This window comes from Delphinapterus leucas, chromosome 12 (assembly GCF_059928025.1).
Source record: "Delphinapterus leucas isolate spDelLeu-1000000601 "Yukka" chromosome 12, BTC_Dleu_Yukka2, whole genome shotgun sequence".
Classification (NCBI taxonomy): domain Eukaryota; kingdom Metazoa; phylum Chordata; class Mammalia; order Artiodactyla; family Monodontidae; genus Delphinapterus; species Delphinapterus leucas.
This window is the reverse complement of record NC_143140.1, coordinates 7,712,213-7,732,243: the sequence shown is the minus strand read 5'-3', so window position 1 is coordinate 7,732,243 and position 20,031 is coordinate 7,712,213. Positions and strand designations below refer to the sequence as shown.

Genomic DNA, 20,031 nt, shown 5'->3' with positions numbered 1-20,031 from the left:
CACCTCCCTACATTATCTGGAAACGGGAGCCCTGCAGATTTTTTCCTCTCCTTTACCTTTATCAGCCTAACAACCAAGAGAAGCCGAGGAAGCAGACAAGGTATCACCCTTAGAAATGCAGAGGAGTGCTGTACACACCCAAATTTGTCCACATCCAAGGACTCACTTTTGCTTTTTGCCCTGTGATTAAACTTCTTACTTCTATGGGGTCCTTATTCTTCCTCCAAGCAGAAGTCCTTGCCTCAATTCTATGACCAGCGAGCTTCAGTTTTAAGGTCCACAAACACACCTTTGAGAAACAGGGTGATGTATTTTCTCTATGCTGTCCATAGACCTCTCGCCCCATCGAGCTCTAGAAGCTCTGCCTTAACCTATGTGTGTACTGCCCATCTGCAAGTACCCACACCACTGACCATCCCAGACATTCCTAAAGCCACCAAACCTACTTCCAGTATCTTCCCTTAGTGCCCGATGCCAGGACTCTCCCAACCACCTGCCCTTCCCCATGGGTCCCTATGAGCTGCATCCTGAGTGTTCGGGGTTCTGCAACTCGGTGTGATGCATGAATGGCCCTGGACTAGGGCAGGGAGAGGGCAAATAGGGAATGAAGAAAGAGCCAGCCTTGAACTAGTCATGGGGGTGTGGTTGAGAGCTTTTGCAACAGAACAATTGGAACACACTCTGCAACTATAGAAAGAAATCTTCTTTATACTCGCCTCAAACCACAGAGAGAAATTCAAAGCTGATGCTAGGCTATCTCAATCATTTGAATCTCATTCAGTACCAAAGCAGTTTTTTACTCCACTGTGAAGTTCTAATTATGCTGAAGTACATACTTAATTTCATTTAGACAAGAAGGACATTTTAATTCCCACTTTTTAGTTATTGAGCATTCCTCCGGGTTGACCAGAGCCCTCATGCTCAGACAGAGTCTGTGGCTTTGGATAATAATACGCAGTTCCACACACACCTGAGTGCAGATGAGAAGTTACGTGTGGGTTATAACTCACTGTTCGGGTCTGTGACTCAGAGCCAGAGGGTGAAGAAACTGCCTAGCCTCCTGGGTTTCCTCTCAGTGGGCCTTCCCTCTGCCTTTTCTCCTTCCAGGGCTGAGTGGTGATGACTTCCTGGCCGTGGGTCTGCGTAGCGGCCGCGTGGTTTACAGTTACAACCTGGGATCTGGCACAGCAAGTGTCAGCAGCGATCCCCTCGATCTGAGTCATGGGATCCACACGGTCCTTCTGGGGAGGTCCTTCCGAGCAGGCTGGCTGAAGGTAAAGGGTCATCCCTCCATCTGTCCCACAATCTTACTGCATGCTGCTGTATTATCAGATCTGTGCTGAGGGACAGAGGTGAAAGAGCCGGGCCGCCTGCCCCCATGAATTTCACAGACTAGCACACAAAACAGAAGACTAGGGGGTGTTGCAGTTAAGTGGTGTGGGGATAAATTAGAGGATGACTAACATAAACAAGGTGAGAGAGAAGATTCAGGGAATGCTTCTCAAAAGAGGTGACACTGGCATAAATAGCAGTTCAGAAAAAGAAGCATGGCGAGCGTGGGCTTAAGGAACACCAGTAGTTCTTGGTGGTTTTCAGGCGAGGGAAGTGAAAGGTGTGGCTGGAGAAAGACAAGGTCTGTATCATCAAAGGACTTACCTAAATAGTTTAGATTTGCATCTGGAGAGCTGTGGAGAGCTACCAAGAAATTTCAGAAGGGGGCTGGGTGCCGTGGTCAGTTTCCATTTGCTGATAAATGACTGGTGGTCATTTGAGAACGGATATGAGAGGGAGGTAAGGCCAGATGGAGGAGGCCCAACGGGCTGCCAGCTCCTAATCTTTGAAGAACTGTGATGTTGATTGAGATGCAGAACCATGACTGCTAGCTATATCATAGTACAGACACCAGCGAAGAAGCAGAGAATTAAGTGGTAAAGTGTTTATGAGTTCTTCAAAATTCAGGTGTGTGTAAGTTTTCATGCCAAGTTAATGGGAAATAACGGAAGAGTATCTTAACAGTTCACCCTGGGGAATCAATTTCTTTTTTAATAAGCTTTGCATTTTTTTCCTTTTGAAGGTAGATGATCAGCAAAATAAATCCATCATCTCTCCAGGAAAACTGGCTGGTCTCAATGTCTTCAGTCAGTTTTATGTAGGTGGCTACAGTGAATACACTCCAGATCTCCTGCCGAATGGAGCCGATTTTAAAAATGGCTTTCAAGGTAAGACATGGACGGGTTTTACACTATACCTACTTGTCTCAAAATTTGAGAAAAGAAAAAAATTTTTAAAGAGTATATTTCTAGTTCTAAAACCAGCAGTGAGGATTGCTTTCTAATCAGACTTGATCAGTTAGATTTTAATGGAAAACATTCATTCACTGTTTATTAATCACTTAACTGCCTATGTACTAGGTGTTAGGGTGTTTCAGTGAACAAAACTAGGATTCCTGCACTCATGAATTTACATTCCAGTTGGATAAAGGCGGGAACAGACAATAAACACTAAATATAGTAAATAAATAAGTTATATAGTAGTATAAGGTAATAAATTATGTGGGGGGAAAAGGACAAGTAGAGCATGATATGGGGGGTCAGGATTGTGGGTCATTTTTGCCGTACATGGGCCTCTCACTGTTGTGGCCTCTCCCGTTGTGGAGGACAGGCTCTGGACGCGCATGCCCAGCGGCCATGGCTCACGGGTCCAGCCGCTCCGCGGCATGTGGGATCCTCCCGGACCGGGGCACAAACCCGTGTCCCCTGCATCGGCAGGTGGACTCTCAACCACTGCGCCACCAGGGAAGCCCTGTGTGTCATTTTTATATAGGGTGCTTTTTAATATAGAGTAAGTAGGGTAGACCTCATGGAGTCACAGTAAAAATTGAAACTCCATCTAACTTTGGAATGTACTTGATATAAAAGATGATGGACAGATGGCTGCCACCTATCCACACCACGAAGATATGGCCCACGGAGGTCACCAGAGGCCAAGGGGATTAAGAGAAAACACCACACTTGGACAAGCAATCGTATTGCCATAGCCTGTCTCCTGTGTTCAAAAAGGAACATAGACTCAGACCTTCCCTATAAAGCTGATTCATAGTGGAGTTATCACATAAAGGCATGTTTTGAATTGTTATAATAATACATTTGGTGAAAATAAGCTTTTTGGTGGCTCCTAGTCCCAGAATATTTGGCCAGGGGGCTGCTCGTTGTAGTGTCCTAAGCCACTCACCCATGACCAGCCTACTCTCCATCAGGAGCCCAGGTTTAGGGACGAAGATGTGATGCATTTGGGGCACTTGAGTTCTCTGCCTGCCTGGCAACCCCATTCTCCCCACCCCCACTGACTTCTGCCTAAACACAGATGCAGGAGGCCATGTACTTGAAACATGAAAACAACACAGCTAATCCAACATAAGACAAGGTCAGTTTCCAGTAAAACTAGTTCATTCTGCCAAGGCTCTCAAAGAAACTTTTTCTTTGAATATATAATCTGTGCTGATTCTCAGAAGAGTGTCTTAAAGAATAGTTTAAAGCATATTAAGGCTCTATGCTCAATGCTCAACAGTTCTTTCACTGCAGGAGATCATCTGAAGGGCAAAACAAATCAATGAGTTTTTAAAACATTATATTCAAAGAAAAGAATGGGTAAATTTATAAATGTGAAAGAAAGCACATCTTCCACTCAATGAAACAGAGACCTTGTTGGGGGTCATCAAAAACTGTTGTCATTTGTTCCCACACACACTTCTTCTGTAAATATTCTGGATATAATCAAGCATACGAGTGTGGATTCTGGAACCCAACTGTCTGGATATGTGTCCCCTCTGCCACCTACAAGCTCCATGACCCTGGTGAGTCAACCAACCTCCTCGTGACTCACTGTGCCTCAGCTGTAAAATGGGACAATCACAGCACTTCTCTAGTTCCAAGAGTGAGCTAACGGAGAGAGAGCACAGAGCTTAGAGCTCTCAGTATGTTAGCAACGATGATGGTGCCAGCGGTAGGAGGAGACCCAGCTCCAGTCAAACCTTTGCTCCTCTTTCTCTGCCTCACAGACGTGGCTCTGGCTCTAGTCACACTGCCTTCAGATCCAGGCTCTGCCAGGTAGTAGCTGTGTGACTTTTAGCCTGTTATTTATACTCTCTGAGCCTCCATTTTCTCCTCTGTAAAAAAAAAAAAACAAAAACCTACCCCATAGGGTGCTTGTAAGTTAATCAATTAAGTAAAATAATTATGTTAAGTGCTTATACCAGAAACCAGTACATGATAAACACAATAAATGTTAGCTATTAGTGGTATTCCATCCTACTGTCAGAGGACTTGAAGCTTTCAAAGTTGTCCAAGTCTAACATTTCCTGGTTTCCTGTTGTCTTGTTTTTTTCCCCTTCAATTAGGAACTTTCCTTCACATCTTGTTAACAAGAACAAAGACTGGCTTTCGTCTCGTCAATACCTGTCATTTTCTCCTTAAGTCTGTTAATGAGCCTACACTCAGCACATACACAGCTGGCCCTTCTTCTGACAGAAATAACTACATTGACAGGTCTGGAAGCATGCCAAGCTTCTTAGGATGAAAATCTTGGGCGGGTGTTCTTGGAATTGCCACTTAATCCACAGTCTTATGGAAACTCCAGGACCTTAGTTTAGCCCTTAATTTTATCATTTGTCTCTTGAACCCTTCCTCAATGTCTGCACCTCCTCCATCATAAACTAGCCTTTATTATGTACTGCAAATTATAGACAAGTAGTACCACCCTATCATCATGACCAGATCACAACTGTACTATAAACCTGATTCCCCAGAGCTGATCTCACTGGCTTTAAAGAGTGATACAAGGTGACTTTAAAATATAGATTTCTGGACCCTGCTTAAGTGAAATCTCTATGATGAGGGTCTAAAAATTTGCATTTCAATGAGCCTCCCCAGATTTGGAAGCCACTATATTAATCAATCATAACAAAGCAAATACAAAGTTTTATGGAAGAATTTAATAATTAGGTTAAGATTATCACATTTGTCTTTAGAATGATGATTAAATCACACACAGTAAAAGAATATCTGACCTAGGCTTTCACATTTCTCTAAACACTCCAGATACATAAATCTAATCCAGAAGTTCTCAGTCTAAAATACAAATTCTTTCTGTTGATCAAGCCCTTTTGCTTTTGTTCTGGAAATGTTTTTAATGAGCCATTATTCTCCCTATAGCCTTTCATGTTCATGAAGAGGTTATTTAACCCTTCTCCAGATTAAAAAATCTACATATGCCAGGCACAGAGGGTCTTACTGTTTTCCTGTCCTAATAAGAGGGATTCTTCCCTCTTCTCTAAAGGCATAGGGTTCTCAGGCTGAGGTTCATGGATAAGATTCAGTGTGTCTCAGTCTCCTGAAATCACACACACAATTGTGTGTGCATTTTTCTGGAGAGGAGAACCATAGCTTTCATCAGTGTTCTAAGATCTGTTACTTTCACCGTCAGACCTATTTAATTCTGATGTAGAATTAAAAATTACTTTTGACTAGTATGAACATGGGGAAATCTATTATCCTATCTATTGATTATTCTAGTGTCACAGCAGCTAGTGTTCATTGATACAGGGATTATTAAACATTACTCAACTGAGTAGTGTGGACATAAAATAGATTCAGATTTACTGACAATGCTGTAAAGGTGTTATTCCAGCCCGAAAATGCCCCATACCATTAGTATATGCAGTTTCTGGCTATTTCAACTTTTCTTTTTCTGTCTCTGTCTGTCTGTCCCTCTCTCTCTCTTTTTTAATTCCATGAGATTTTTCAAACTAGAGCCCATAAGAGAAGAGTAATGAGTTCACTGCAATAATTTACAAATTCTCTTACTGTCAGAAAAAAAAGCTATCACTTCTTTTGAACTTCACCAGTCTTTCCAATATCATAGCTCCAAAAGTCTTTTTCATACCCACTTTATCACATGCAAGATATAGGCATGGGATACCTGGTGCATGGTACTATACTAAGCAGATTACGTTTAATCTGCTGTATAAATAGGAATGAAATTATACAATATATATTCTACAAATGGCTTCCACTGTAATTGCCTTTACTCTGTATCTTATGTTGAATGACATGAAGCATCTCTCTATGAAATAAACACATATAACTATTAGTGTTAGCCAAATGTTTCTCTAAATATAGCAATGCTACATTTTTAGCCAAAAACATATTTTAGCAGCTCCTCATAACAAAAGTGTTTTATTTATTCATATAAAAGAGAAATTGTTTTAAATGAACACTTCAGACATTAATACATATTACAGTCATTTAAACAAAGCTTTTTTCAGAGTGTGATTATAAAAACTACAAAAACTTAATATTAGCATCCCACAATCTTTGCTGAAAGGAAATGTTTTTTAATAAAGGAAATAGTGAATTTGTGAGAGTGTGGAAGGGAATACAAGACCTACATATTGCCAGCATTATACCACGAGTTCATGTATATTTTCTTACTCCTCTTAACTCATGGAGTAGTTATATTTGTCCTCATTTTAAAGGTGGAAAAATTGACAGTTAGATTTGGGTCATCTAGCCATTATGTGACAGAGATTGTAATTGAACCCAGAGCCACCTGACTCCATCCTCTACCTACATTTTTGCTCTGAGTGCATTTCACTCTGCAAAAAGCAAATTTTACATTCCACATATAAGTAAGATCATACATTATATGTGTGGAAAAGAACTTTCTAAGGATACGTACAAAGGTAAATCCCTGAGAGAAAAAAAGAGAAATGTGACAACATAAGTATTATAAACTTCTCCACATAAAAATAAAAAAGAAAACACCATAAGCAAAATTAAATAGCAAATATTAAACTGGAGTAAGTATTTACAATATGTGACAAACAGCTAATGTGCTCATTATATAAAAAGGTCTTTCAAATAAGTGTTTAACAGGGTATAGACAAAAGGTAGATAGAGAAAAACAGTAAATAATAAGCAACTTAAAGGGAAAATTATAAATGACAAATCATTGAAAGGCTTTCAACCCTAATTAAAAATAGCAAAAGGAGGGGACTTTCAAGATGGCATAGGAGTAAGATATGGAGATCACCTTCCTCCCCACAAATACATCAGAAAAAATATCTACATGTGAAACAACTCTTACAGAAGACCTACTGAATGCTGGCAGAAGACCTCAGACTTTCCAAAAGCCAAGAAACTCCCCATGTACCTGGGTATGGCAAAAGAAAAAACAGAGACAAAAGAATAAGGATGGGACCTGCACTGCTGGGAGAGAGCTTTGAAGGAGGAAAAGTTTCCATACACTAGGAAGCCCCTTCATTGGTGGAAACGGGGGACGTGGGGAGAAAGCTTCAGAGCCACAGAGGAGCCCACAGCAACAGGGGTGCAGAGGGCAAAGCAGAGAGATCTCTGCACAGAGGATCAGTGCCAACCAGCACTCACCAGCCTGAGAGGCTTGTCTGTTCACCTGCCAGGGCAGGTGAGGACTGGGAGCTGAGGCTCCGGTTTCGGAGGTCAGACACCAGGGAGAGGACTGAGGTTGTCTGTGTGAACACAGCCTGAAAGGAGCTAGTGCACCACAGCTAGCTGGGAGGGAGTCTGAGAAAAAGTCTGGACCTGCCAGAGAGGCAAGAGACCATTGTTTCAGGGTGCACGAGGAGAGGGGATTCAGAGCACCACCTAAACAAGCTCCAGAGATGGGCACAAGCTGCCGCTATCGGTGTGGACACCAGAGATGGGCATGAGACACTAAGGCTGCTGCTGCAGCCACCAAGAAGCCTGTGTGCAAGCACAGGTCACTATCCACACCTCCCCTCCCAGGAGCCTGGTCAGCCCGCCACTGCCAGGGTCCTGTGATCCAGGGACAAATTCCCTGGGAGAAAACACAGCTGTTGCAATGTCATGCCAGCCTATGCTGCCGCAGCCTCACCCTGCATTCCAATTATGACTACCGTACCCCTCCCTCCCCATGGCCTGAATGAGCAAGAGCCCGCTAATCAGCCTCTGCTTTAACCCCATCTCGTCTGGGTGGGAACAGATGCCTGAGGGAAACCTACACACAGAGCTGGGGCCAAATCCAAAGCTCAACCCCAGGAGGTGTGCGAGCAAAGAAGAAAAAGGGAAATTTCTCCCAGCAGCCTCAGGAGCAGTGAGTTAAAACCCCACAATCAACTTGATGTACCCTGCATCTGTGGAATACCTGAATAGACAACGAATCATCCCAAATGGAGGAGGTGGACTTTGGGAGCAATTGTAGACATGGGGTTTGCTGTCTGCAACTGATTTGTTTCTGATTTTATGTTTATCTTAGGTATAGTGTTTAGCCCTTGTTATCATTGGTGGATTTGTTTATTGGTTTGGTTGCCCTCTTCTTTTTTAAAATTATTTTTATTATTATATATTTTAATTTTAATAATTTTATTTATTTATTTTTCTTTCTTTTCTTCTCCCTTTTCTTCTGAGCCTTGTGGCTGGCAAGGTCATGGTGCTCTGGCTTGGTGTCAGGCCTGAGTCTCTGAGGTGGCAGAGCTGAGTTCAGCAAACTAGACCAGCAGAGACCTCCCATCCCCACGTAATATCAATCGGCAAGAGCTCTCCCAGAGATCTCCACCTCAGTGCTAAGGCCCAGCTCCACCCAACAGCCAGCAAGCTCCAGTACTGGATAGCCCAGGCCAAACAACTAGCAAGACAGGAAAACACCCTACCCATTAGCAGAGAGGCTGCCTAAAACCATACTAAGTTCAGAGACACCCCAAATCGCAGGACGAGATGTGGTCCTGCCCACCAGAAAGACAAGATCCAGCCCCACCACCAGAACACAGGCACCAGTCCCCTCCACCAGGAAGCCTACACAAGTCACTGAAACAATCTCACCCGCTGGGGGCAGACACCAAAAACAACGGGAACTACAAACCTGCAGCCTGCGAAAAGGAGACCCCAAACACAGTAAATTAAACAAAATGAGAAGACAGAGAAATATGCAGCAGATGAAGAAGCAAGGTAAAAACCCACCAGATGGACCAAATGAAGAGGAAATAGGCAGTCTACCTGAAAAATAATTCACAGTAATGATAGTAAAGATGATCCCAAACCTTGGAAATAGAATGGAGAAAATACAAGAAAGTTTTAACAAGGAACTAGAAGATTTAAAGAGCAAACAAAAAACGATGAGCAACACAATAAATGAAATTTAAAATTCTCTACAAGAAATCAATAGCAGAAAACCTGAGGCAGAAGAGCTGATAAGTGACCTGGAAGATAAAAGAGATGAAATAACTGCAACAGAGCAGAATAAAGAAAAAAGAACAAGAAGAATTGAGGACACTCTCAGAGACATCTGGGATAACACTAAACACACCAACATTTGAATTAGAGGGGTCTCAGAAGAAGAAGAGGAAAGAAAAGGGACTGAGAAAATATTTGAAGAGATTATAGTTGAAAATTTCTTTAACATGGGAAAGGAAATAGTAAATCAAGTTCAGGAAGCACAGAGAGTCCCATGCACGATATATCCAAGGAGAAATACACCAAGACATATATTGATCAAACTATCAAAAATAAAGTACAAAGAAAAAATATTAAAAGCAGCAAGGGAAAAGCAAAAAATAACATACAAGGGAATCCCCATAAGGTTAACAGCTGATCTTTCAGCAGAAACTCTACAGGCCAGAAGGGAGTGGCAAGACATATTTAAAGTGTTGAAAGGGAAAAACCTACAACCAAGATTACTCTACTGAGCAAGGATCTCATTCAGATTCGAAGGATAAATTAAGACCTTTACAGACAGCAAAAGTTAAGAGAATTCAGCACCACCAAACCAGCACTACAACAAACGCTAAAGGAACTTCTCTAGGCAGGAAAAACAAGAGAAGGAAAAGACCTACAAAAACAAACCCCAAACGGTTAAGAAAATGGTAATAGGAACATACATATTGATAATTACCTTAAATGTAAATGGATTAAATGCTCCAAACAAAAGATATAGACTGGCTGAATGGGTACAAAAACAAGACCCATACATATGCTGTCTACAAGAGACCCACTTCAGACCTAGGGACACATTCAGACTGAAAGTGAGGGGATGGAAGAAGATATTCCATGCAAATGGAAATCAAAGAAAGCTGGAGTAACAATTCTCATATCAGGCAAAATAGACTTTAAAATAAAGACTATTACAAGAGACAAAGAAGGAAACTACATAATGATCAAGGGATAAATCCAAGAAGAAGATATAACAACTGTAATTATTTATGCATCCAACATAGGACACTTCAATATATAAGGCAAATGCTAGCAGCCATAAAAGGGGAAATTGAGAGTAACACAATAATAGTATGGGACTTTAATCCCTCACTTTCACCAGTGGACACATCATCCATAATGAAAATAAATAAGGAAACACAAGCTTTAAATGGTACATTAAACAAGATGGACTTAATTGATATTTATCGGACATTCCATCCAAAAACAACAGGATATACTTTCTTCTCAAGTGCTCATGGAAAATTCCCTAGGATATCATATTGGGTCACAAATCAAGCCTCAGTCAATTTAAGAAAATTGAAGTCATATCAAGCATCTTGAAAAAGAAATAAAAGGAATCCAAATTGGAAAAGAAGAAAAACTGTCACTGTTTGCAGATGACATGATACTATACATAGAGAATCCCAAAGATGCTACCAGAAAACTACTAGAGCTAATCAATGAATTTGGTAAAGTAGCAGGATACAAAATTAATGCACAGAAATCTCTTGCATTCCTATACACAAATGATGGAAAATCTGAAAGAGAAATTAGGGAAACACTCCCATTTACCATTGCAACAAAAAGAATAAAACACCTAGAAATAAACCTACCAAAGGAGACAAAAGACCTGTATGCAGAAAGCTATAAGGCGCTGTTGAAAGAAATTAAAGATGATACAAACAGATGGAGAGATATACCATATTCTTGGATTGGAAGAATCAGCATTGTGAAAATGACTATACTACCCAAAGAAATCTACAGATTCAATGCAATCCCTATCAAACTACCACTGGCAGTTTTCACAGAACTAGAACCAAAAAATTCACAATTTGTATGGAAACATAAAAGACCAGGAGTAGCCAAAGCAATCTTGAGAAAGAATAACGGATCTGGAGGAATCTGGCTCCCTGACTTCTGACTATAATACAAAGCTACAGTCATCAAGACAGTATGGTACTGGCACAAAAACAGAAATATAGATCAATGGAACAGGTTAGAAAGCTCAGAGATAAACCCACACACATATGATCACCATATTTTCAATAAAGGAGGCAAAAATATACAATGGAGAAAAGACAGCCTCTTCAATAAGTGGTGCTGGGAAAACTGGACAGCTACATGTAAAAGAATGAAATTAGAACACTCCCTAACACTGTATACAAAAATAAACTCAAAATGGATTACAGTCCTAAATGTAAGGCCAGAGACTATAAAACTCTTAGAGGAAAATATAGGCAGAACACTCCATGACATAAATCATAGCAAGATCCTTTTTGACCCACCTCCTAGAGAAATGGAAATCAAAACAAAAATAAACAAATGAGACCTAATGAAACTTAAAAGCTTTTGCACAGCAAAGAAACCATAAACAAGATGAAAAGACAACCCTAAGAATGGGAGAAAATATTTGCAAAATGAAGCAACTGACATAGGATTAATCTCCAAAGTATACAAGCAGTTAATGCCACTCAATATCAAAAAATCAACCCAATCAAAAAAATAGATGGAAGATATAAATGAACATTTCTCCAAAGAAGACATACAGATGACCAACAAACACATGAAAAGATGTTCAACATCACTAATTATTAGAGAAATGCAAATCTAAAATACAATGAGATATCACTTCACACTGCTTAGAATAGACATCATCAAAAAGTCTACAAACAATAAATGCTGGAGAGGGTGTGGAGAAAAGGGAACCCTCTTGCACTGTTGGTGGGAATGTAAATTGATATAGCCACTATGGAGAACAATATGGAGGTTCCTTAAAAAACTACAAATAGAACTACCATATGACCCAGCAATCCCATTACTGGGCATATACCCTGAGAAAACCATAATTCAAAAAGAGTCATGTAGGGCTTCCCTGGTGGCGCAGTCATTGAGAGTTGGCCTGCCAATGCAGGGGACACGGGTTCATGCCCCAGTCCGGGAAGATCCCACATGCTGCAGAGCGGCTGGGCCCATGAGCCATAGCCGCTGAGCCTGTGCATCCGGAGCCTGTGCTCCGCAACGGGAGAGGCCACAACAGTGAGAGGCCCGTGCAAAAAAAAAAAAAAAAAAAGAGTCATGTACCATAATGTTCATTGCACACTATTTCCAATAGCCAGGGCATGGAAGCAACCTAAGTGTCCATCGACAGATGAAGGGATAAAGCAGATGTGACACATATATACAATGGAATATTACTCAGCCATAAAACGAAAAAAAACTGAGTTATTTGTAGTGAGGTGGATGGACCTAGAGTCTGTCATACAGAGTGAAGTAAATCAGAAAGAGGAAAACAAATACCGTATGTTAACACATATATATGGAATCTAAAAAAAAAAGAAAAATGGTTCTGACAAACATAGGGGCAGGACAGGAATAAAGACGCAGATGCAGAGAATGGACTTGAGGACACAGGGAGGGGGAAGTGTAAGCTGGGACGATGTGAGAGAGTAGCATTAACATATATACAGTACCAAATGCAAAATCGATAGCTAGTGGGAAGCAGCTGCATAGCACAGGGAGATCACCTTGGTGCTTTGTGACCACCTAGAGTGGTGGGAGGGAGATGCAAGAAGGAGGGGATATGGGAATATATGTATACTTATAGCTGATTCACTTTTTTATACAGCAGGAACTAACACAACATTGTAAAGCAATGTTGTACTTTATTGTACTCCAATAAAGATCTTAAAAAATAAAAATAGCAAAAGCATTTTATTATTTATTTCCTTTAAAAATAAAGCAGACAATAAAGTCTTGCATTGTGGTGCCTGTGAAGAGGCGGGTGTCCCTGTGTTTGGTGCGGGAGACATAACTGTGCAAAATATCCATGACACTTGGGCACGCTGCAAAGCACCCATATCTGTTACCCTAGTAGTTTTCCTTCTGGAAATGTATACTAAGGAAATACTTAGCAAATGCACATGGTATACATGTAATACATTTCTTATAGCATTATTTTTAATACCAAAAAAAAAGAAATGAGTCAATAGTTCAATAATTGAAATTTAAGTATATTATGATCTAAGAGACTATTATGCTATCATTTAAAAATAGTTAATGCTATGAGAAAAGAGTTAAAGGTATTTATGCTCTACAAATTTTTGGTACAATATATATATTAAATATTTCATGCAAGATTCTACTTTTGTTTAAAAGAAAATACAACTAAGCATAGAAAAAACTCTGTATATATATGTATATGTGTGTATATATATATATATATATATATATATATATTTCTCAAAATGTTAATAACTGTTTTCTCTGGAGTGGTGATATGGTAGATGACTTTATTTTTCACCCTGTGCTTCTGTTTTTTTTTCATTAAATTAACATGTATTACTTTATTTTGAAAAATGTTCCTTTAAAAATGAAAAATAATTGTCTTCTTGTTTTATCCATTTCTTCCATTTTTTAAACTGAAGTATTTTTTTCTCTTTTCAAGGTTGTATTTTTACTCTGCAAGTTCGCACTAAGAAGAATGGCCATTTCAGAAGCCTGGGGACGCCTGAGGGCCACCCGAATGCTGGGCGCAGCGTTGGCCAGTGTGATGCTTCTCCCTGTCGCTTGATGAAATGTGGCAACGGTGGCACGTGTGTGGAGCAGGGATCGACTGTTTAGTAAGTGTGACATTATTAGGAAAGAATGTGGCAAGTTGTTTGCATTCTACCTGGTCCTCTACTCGCGCAAACTAGGAACACAAACTGACACTTATTTAAAATATTTTTATGGAGACTTGCTAGATGACTGGGGGACAGATAAAGGCAACTAGAAATGGATCAGCACAGCATTTATGATAATGAAAATGAATCACTACATCTCATTACAGGAAAAAATAGACTATCTTAAATTCATGGTGTTGAGAGTGTTGCCAGAGAGGTTCGCCATACAAGGGTTTACAAGGGCTCACATTTGTGATTTGCTTTTATATTTGGGTTTGGGCTCCCTTAGAAAGGAGCCTCTCCTCTCTAGGTGGACCCCAGCAAAGCTGTACAGTTTGGTTTCTGAACTACTTTAATATAAAACAAAATGTGTCTGTTGGGTGGGAAGAAAATAAACAAAGGAATGTTGTCTTATAAATAAGTTACTTCGTTGAGCATGTCCTCGTGCATAAGTGGTATATGATGGGCTCCGGGAATACACCAAATAAAGAGGAAGGAAGCTCTCTGTCCTTCAGTTCCTTTCACTGTGGCTACTCATACATTTCTATGTCTCATACATGCGTGAGATGGATAGAAAACTGATTTGTCAAAGTTTTTCTCCCAGGACACATCAGAAGGTATGACTCACTGCTAACACTGGCTGATTGCAAAGAGTGGGGCAGTGGGGAATCAGAGGCTCCCCTGGAAGACAGGGGAGAGCACACATAGTTTAGAAAGCCCCAAACAGTTCCCCTCCACCTCCACACTAGAAGATCAAAAACAAAGTGCAAAGTTCAAAGAACTGATCATCACTGTACCTTGGGCTGGAGAGAAAGCACATAGGATGCGGGGGGGAGGAGATGATCACTAGATCTTCCTGTTTCTTACCAAAAGCACTCCAGTGACTTCTCAGGACATGTAAAATAACTAAACCCTTCCTCATGAGCTATAAAGCCCTACATGATCTGGCCCCGCCCCCCTCAGACCATCTCTCTTCCTCCTCACTCACTACAGTTAACCTACTTTTATCTTTTGAACACACCAAGCTCATTTCTGTTTCTAGACCTTCGTGCTATGTCTTCCAGCTGGAGGACCTTCGCCTTCAGTCTCCATCCGGCTGCCTCCTTCTTGCCGTTGTCTCACCTCCTCAGAATGGGACTCCCTTAGACCAGCCCAAAACTATCCCTCCCTCCGATCATTCTCTATCACATTATCATATTTTACTTTCTCCATAATATATCATTGTCCTATTTTGTTTATTTATTGTTTGTTTATATATTGGCTATTATTTTTCCCTGAGAATGGGCCTGATCTCTCATATTACCAGTGTATCTTCATACCTAGAAGAGTGCCTAGCATGGAACAGGCATTCATTAAGTATTCGTTCAATTAATGAATCAATGAAAAAGTAGAAGGAATCTTAATTCCAAAAGTTCTAAGCAAACATACAAATGGAAGGACAAGCATGGTGACCCCATGCTCACGTTAATGAAGCCAAATTGACTAAACTGGATAGTCTACTGATTGGCTATGAGAAATGGGACAGAGGAAGTATAGAAGGATGCAAAACTTACATGAAAGGTAACAGATTTGATTTATATCAAGAATGAGATGCAGACAGTTCCTGAGCAGGAAAGAGCCATGGTAAAGACAGATGTATGCAAGTTACCTCAACATCCCTTTGCAGGATGGGTATATTGGGGAGTTACTGGGAGACAGATTTGGAAATCCAAAATAACCATAGATAAGGAAATTAAAAATTAATTTAGAAGATATTGCAGAGAAATATTCATGGTGTTTCGTGATCTACTGAATATGAGATTGTGGCAGGAGGGCTTGTAGGGAGTCAAGTTTAATTAATCCAAACCAAGTATAAATAAGCTTGCTATGCTTCGGGATGTCCAAGATACCTAATGTGCTTTGTAATATGTTAAAACTGTTAGCTGAATTTTATGGAAAATTTTTAAGAAAAACATGTATAGCTTGATCAAGTCCATGGAAGTGCTAGGGACAAGCCCTGAGGCTTGTGATGCCACCATCAGAAAACAATATTTTTTGGCATTAGCTTTACCATTATGATTTTATCTTTACTTATTTACAATTTTTACCAAAACTTTTTACTTGCTTTACAACTTATGCAGTCTATTTGTCCCATAACTAAGCTTAATTATTTATTTATTTTTAAGCTTATTTAGAGGCACAAATTTACCCCATTTTATCTAAAGAAATATGGTTATTCTTCAGGTGACTTACTAGGTGTTTTTGTTATTTTTTAATGTGATAATAAATAAACTGCTAATAATAAAGAATGTAATAATTCAGAATCGGAAGTGGCAGGAAGAAAGCACATGGAGTTGAAGGTGAAGGCAGGAGATCCACCCCAGCTCTTCATTATCCCTATGGAACAAAGGCCCTACAGGTGTCCATTTCAGAGCCACATGTGTTTATCCTGAATATATAGCACCAAGTTTAGATATGTTGTCAACCCAAGTTCATGTGCCCAATGCACATGGAGGCCAAACAAACCCAAGTTTGGAGCAGAGAAAGGTTTATTGCAAGGCCAAGCAAGGAGAACGGGCAGCTCATGCTCAAAATGCCCAAACTCTCCAATGGTTTGGAGGCAGGAAAGCTGGAGCCAGGTCCAAGAACAGCCTCCTTATATATAGACATTAGGCAGAAGGCAAAGCCATCTCCCAGTTTTGCACTAAATGAGGCCATGACACAAGGAGAAATGGCGTCTGAAACAGAAAATCTGTAACATCTGAGCAAGAAACTCTGACCATGAAAATTGTGGAGCATGCACTTTGCAGTAAGAGATAGATAGGCTTCAGGTTAATCTGTTGCAGCAGGTTTCATGCTGACCCTTTGAGATAAACTACTATTAGTATGATGAGCCCTAAACAGAGGAAAGATGAGGAGGACCACCTCAGCCTCCACATTCTTGTGGTCAAGGAGGTTTCCCAGCCTGACACACACACAGAGGGCATCTCTAGCTGTCCTCTAGTAGCCTTGGACACATTGTAATATCATTATAATATCATTAGCATTGCAGTTTTTACCCACCTCTACCCCGTGGGTTTTCGCTTATGTGCTCATGGGAAAGATTCAAAATGGGGCCTGGTGGAAGCCCAAATAAGAAACTGCAGACAATGTGATCACAGGGGAGGGAAAGGGCAGGCACCCTCATCTAAATCTGGAAGATTAACCCCATATTAACAACCTAGGCTGTCCCTATCGTGTGTTCCTCACTCTCGAGGACATCCATGCTCTTCTTCTCCAAGTGTGTAACTTTCACTCCTGCCCTAAATAAACTGCTTCTTGGTGCACTCTCCCACACGTACTGTGCTTCTAATAAACTCTGCCTTATAACCTTGGTCTGTTTGTGGAATTCTTTCTCCAGAGAAGACAAGAACCAAGGTCCTCTCACCTGCCAAAATCAATTTTGGGGTAAGAATTTTTACAGGCAAAATTTGTGGGAGGGCTGCAGGGTGTGTGACTTTCTTCTGATTGGTTGGTGGTGAGGTAACAGGGTGGTGTCCCAGGTATCTCAGTCATTGGCTTTCTGGTTCCAACCAGTCTGGGTCCCCATGCTTGTGCTCAACCTGGAGTTACCATCCTCCACCTGGGTGGGAGCCTTAGTTCCTGTAGAAGAACTCAGAGACATGTGTCAGGTTGTTATGTATATCACCCAAGGAAGAACCAGGACCTTGCCCTATCCTGCACTGTTGCTTCTTTCTGCATTTCCTCACTCTCCTAATTAGTAACTCTTTGAATCTACCCTTTGGAACTCAGGGGAGGCCAAAGAGACTGAAAGTCTTTTTCCTACAAGCAAGAAACAAGGGACATGGAAAGGTTTTGGGCCCCAGAAGGGCCCCACAGTGTCCCGCTCAGTTTAATCCCCTTTTCTTTGATACTCCTCAATCTTGAGGGGAATAGGATTGGACAAGAAAGGGAACAACATTTTGGATAGAGAGGTGAACTGCAAACTCAGCAGAGGAGCTCGATTTTAGGGGGACTCAAGTTTCAGATAGACACTTAGAACTATTTGCAAATGATTTTGATTAATAAAGAACATTTTCTTGATTTGTGATAACAAAAGTAATACCTTACAATTGACCAGCACTTTGTGGCTAACAAAGAACTTTTTCCTTACATTATTTCCATTGCTCCTAATTAAAACTCTCTAAATTAGTCAGGGCAATTATCCTGGTCCCAATATCACTGATGGGACACTAAGCCCCAGAGATTATGAGTGAACCAAGATGAGGCCTGAGAGCCTTGTAAGTAGTTCCACAGGACCCAAAACCAAATCTTCAGTCTCTGAGTCAATATTCTCTACAGAACCTAAATAGTAAGGACCATTTTTAAGATAATGTAACAAAAGCTCTTTATCTGCTGGATGTAATCTGTTCATTTATTCTTAATTTTTAAAAAACAATGTTAAAGATATACCTTCAAATGGCATTTGGTATTTTCTCCAAGTTGGAAGTACCTTCCCTGATAACACGTACCCTGGAGATTTCATGAGTTCCTGTGTGGGTGGAAAGTTGTGTCTCACAGCCTAACAGGAGAGTCTTGATCTGAATAAAAAGTAGACTTGAGTAATAATGTACGACGGGAGTGATACCACTGACACGTTTCCTAACAAGATCCTAAAGTCTTTCTCACCAAAATTGTGACCAATGTTTGGGATCATCTTATTGATATAACAACAAAATGCTTAGTATATTAACTACATGTGAAGCATTACTGTAGAGTCAGAAACAGCTCTTGTGACTATTATATAATGACATTAAAATTATGGCTCCCTGAACTTAAAAGACGTGAATGTATGGTATGTAAACTACACCTCAATAGAACTATTTAAAAATATTAATGTTTCCACTCATGGACATTTAGCTCCAGTAACAGCAGAAGTTTAAGGAGAATTTTATTCTTTTTGACAGTTTTTGTAATTCTGGTCTAATCTCAATAAGAATCCTCTTTTTAAAGGAAAAAGATGTGTTTGGTTTTTTGTTTGTTTTTTTGCGGTACGCAGGCCTCTCACTGTTGTGGCCTCTCCCGTTGTGAAACACAGGCTCCGGACGCGCAGGCTCAGTGGCCATGGCTCACAGTCCTAGCTGCTCCGCGGCATGTGGGATCTTCCCGGACCGGGGCACAAACCCATGTCCCCTGCATCGGCAGGCAGACTCTCAACCACCGCACCACCAGGGAAGCCCCAAAGATGTGGTTTTGTAACATACTTTTCAACAGTGTTTAAGAAGTTTTCCTCTATCCTGGACCTAGTCCCAGGCTCTTAATTTTATATGACTCTATGCTTTTTCACCCAAAGCAGAGTAATATTAAATTGAATTTCTAGGTAACATTATAGACAATTCAAAACTAAAGTTCAGTCTTTTCCTGAAAAATAACTAACGTACATAATAAAATATTTTTTAAATGCTCAAGAGGCAAGTTCTAACCCAGAGGCATAAATTTCAGTGTTTGGAATCAATTTTAAAAGCTAAATCTGAAAGGTGGTCAAAATGTCTCAACAATGCACAGCTTAATGGTATAAAACCTTTTTAAAAGAACTCAAAATGCTCCCCTGTAGTTCTATGCCTCACAGCTGGGGGTGAGAGGCATTGTTCCCGCGCCAAGTAAGGAGGGGTGGGGTCTGATGAGGCTGGACCCGGCGCTGGGCTCCAGCAGACTGAACAAAGCCCTGCTTTCCTGTTCCAAATACGTCAGCACACACAGACCCAGCTGCATTCGAATGCAACGTCTCCAATGAGAGGAGGATAATAAGGCAGTATTACATCCCAGTAAGGCCTTTGTGCTCTTGGGATGAACTCTGATGCAACAGGAAAAACATAATAAACTATTGCTGTTGTTAGTAGGTAGCCAAGGTTTGAAAAACCTTTTTTCTTTAGTTCTAACTTAGCCCTATATGTTCACATGTTTGGTACAATGTGTTCCTTTTTCTGTTGTTTGTTTGCTTTTTAATTGGGGTACAGTTGTTTTACAATATTGTGTTACTTTCTACTGTACAGCAAAGTGGAGTTCCCTGTACTATACACCAGGTTCTTATTAGTTATCTATTTTATACATATTAGTGTATATATGTCAATCCCAACCTCCCAGTTCATCCCACCCTCCACCCCCCACCC

General features: G+C 40.6%; 1 long non-coding RNA gene across 1 annotated transcript; it reads left to right on the top strand.

Moving 5' to 3' along the window:
* The first annotated feature begins 1,001 nt into the window (after nucleotides 1-1,001).
* LOC149747827 (uncharacterized) lies at nucleotides 1,002-15,282 on the top strand. The gene is made up of 3 exons (XR_016395114.1): nucleotides 1,002-1,274; nucleotides 2,075-2,219; nucleotides 13,687-15,282. It is a non-coding gene; the product is annotated as an uncharacterized LOC149747827 (long non-coding RNA).
* The last annotated feature ends 4,749 nt before the right edge of the window (nucleotides 15,283-20,031 follow it).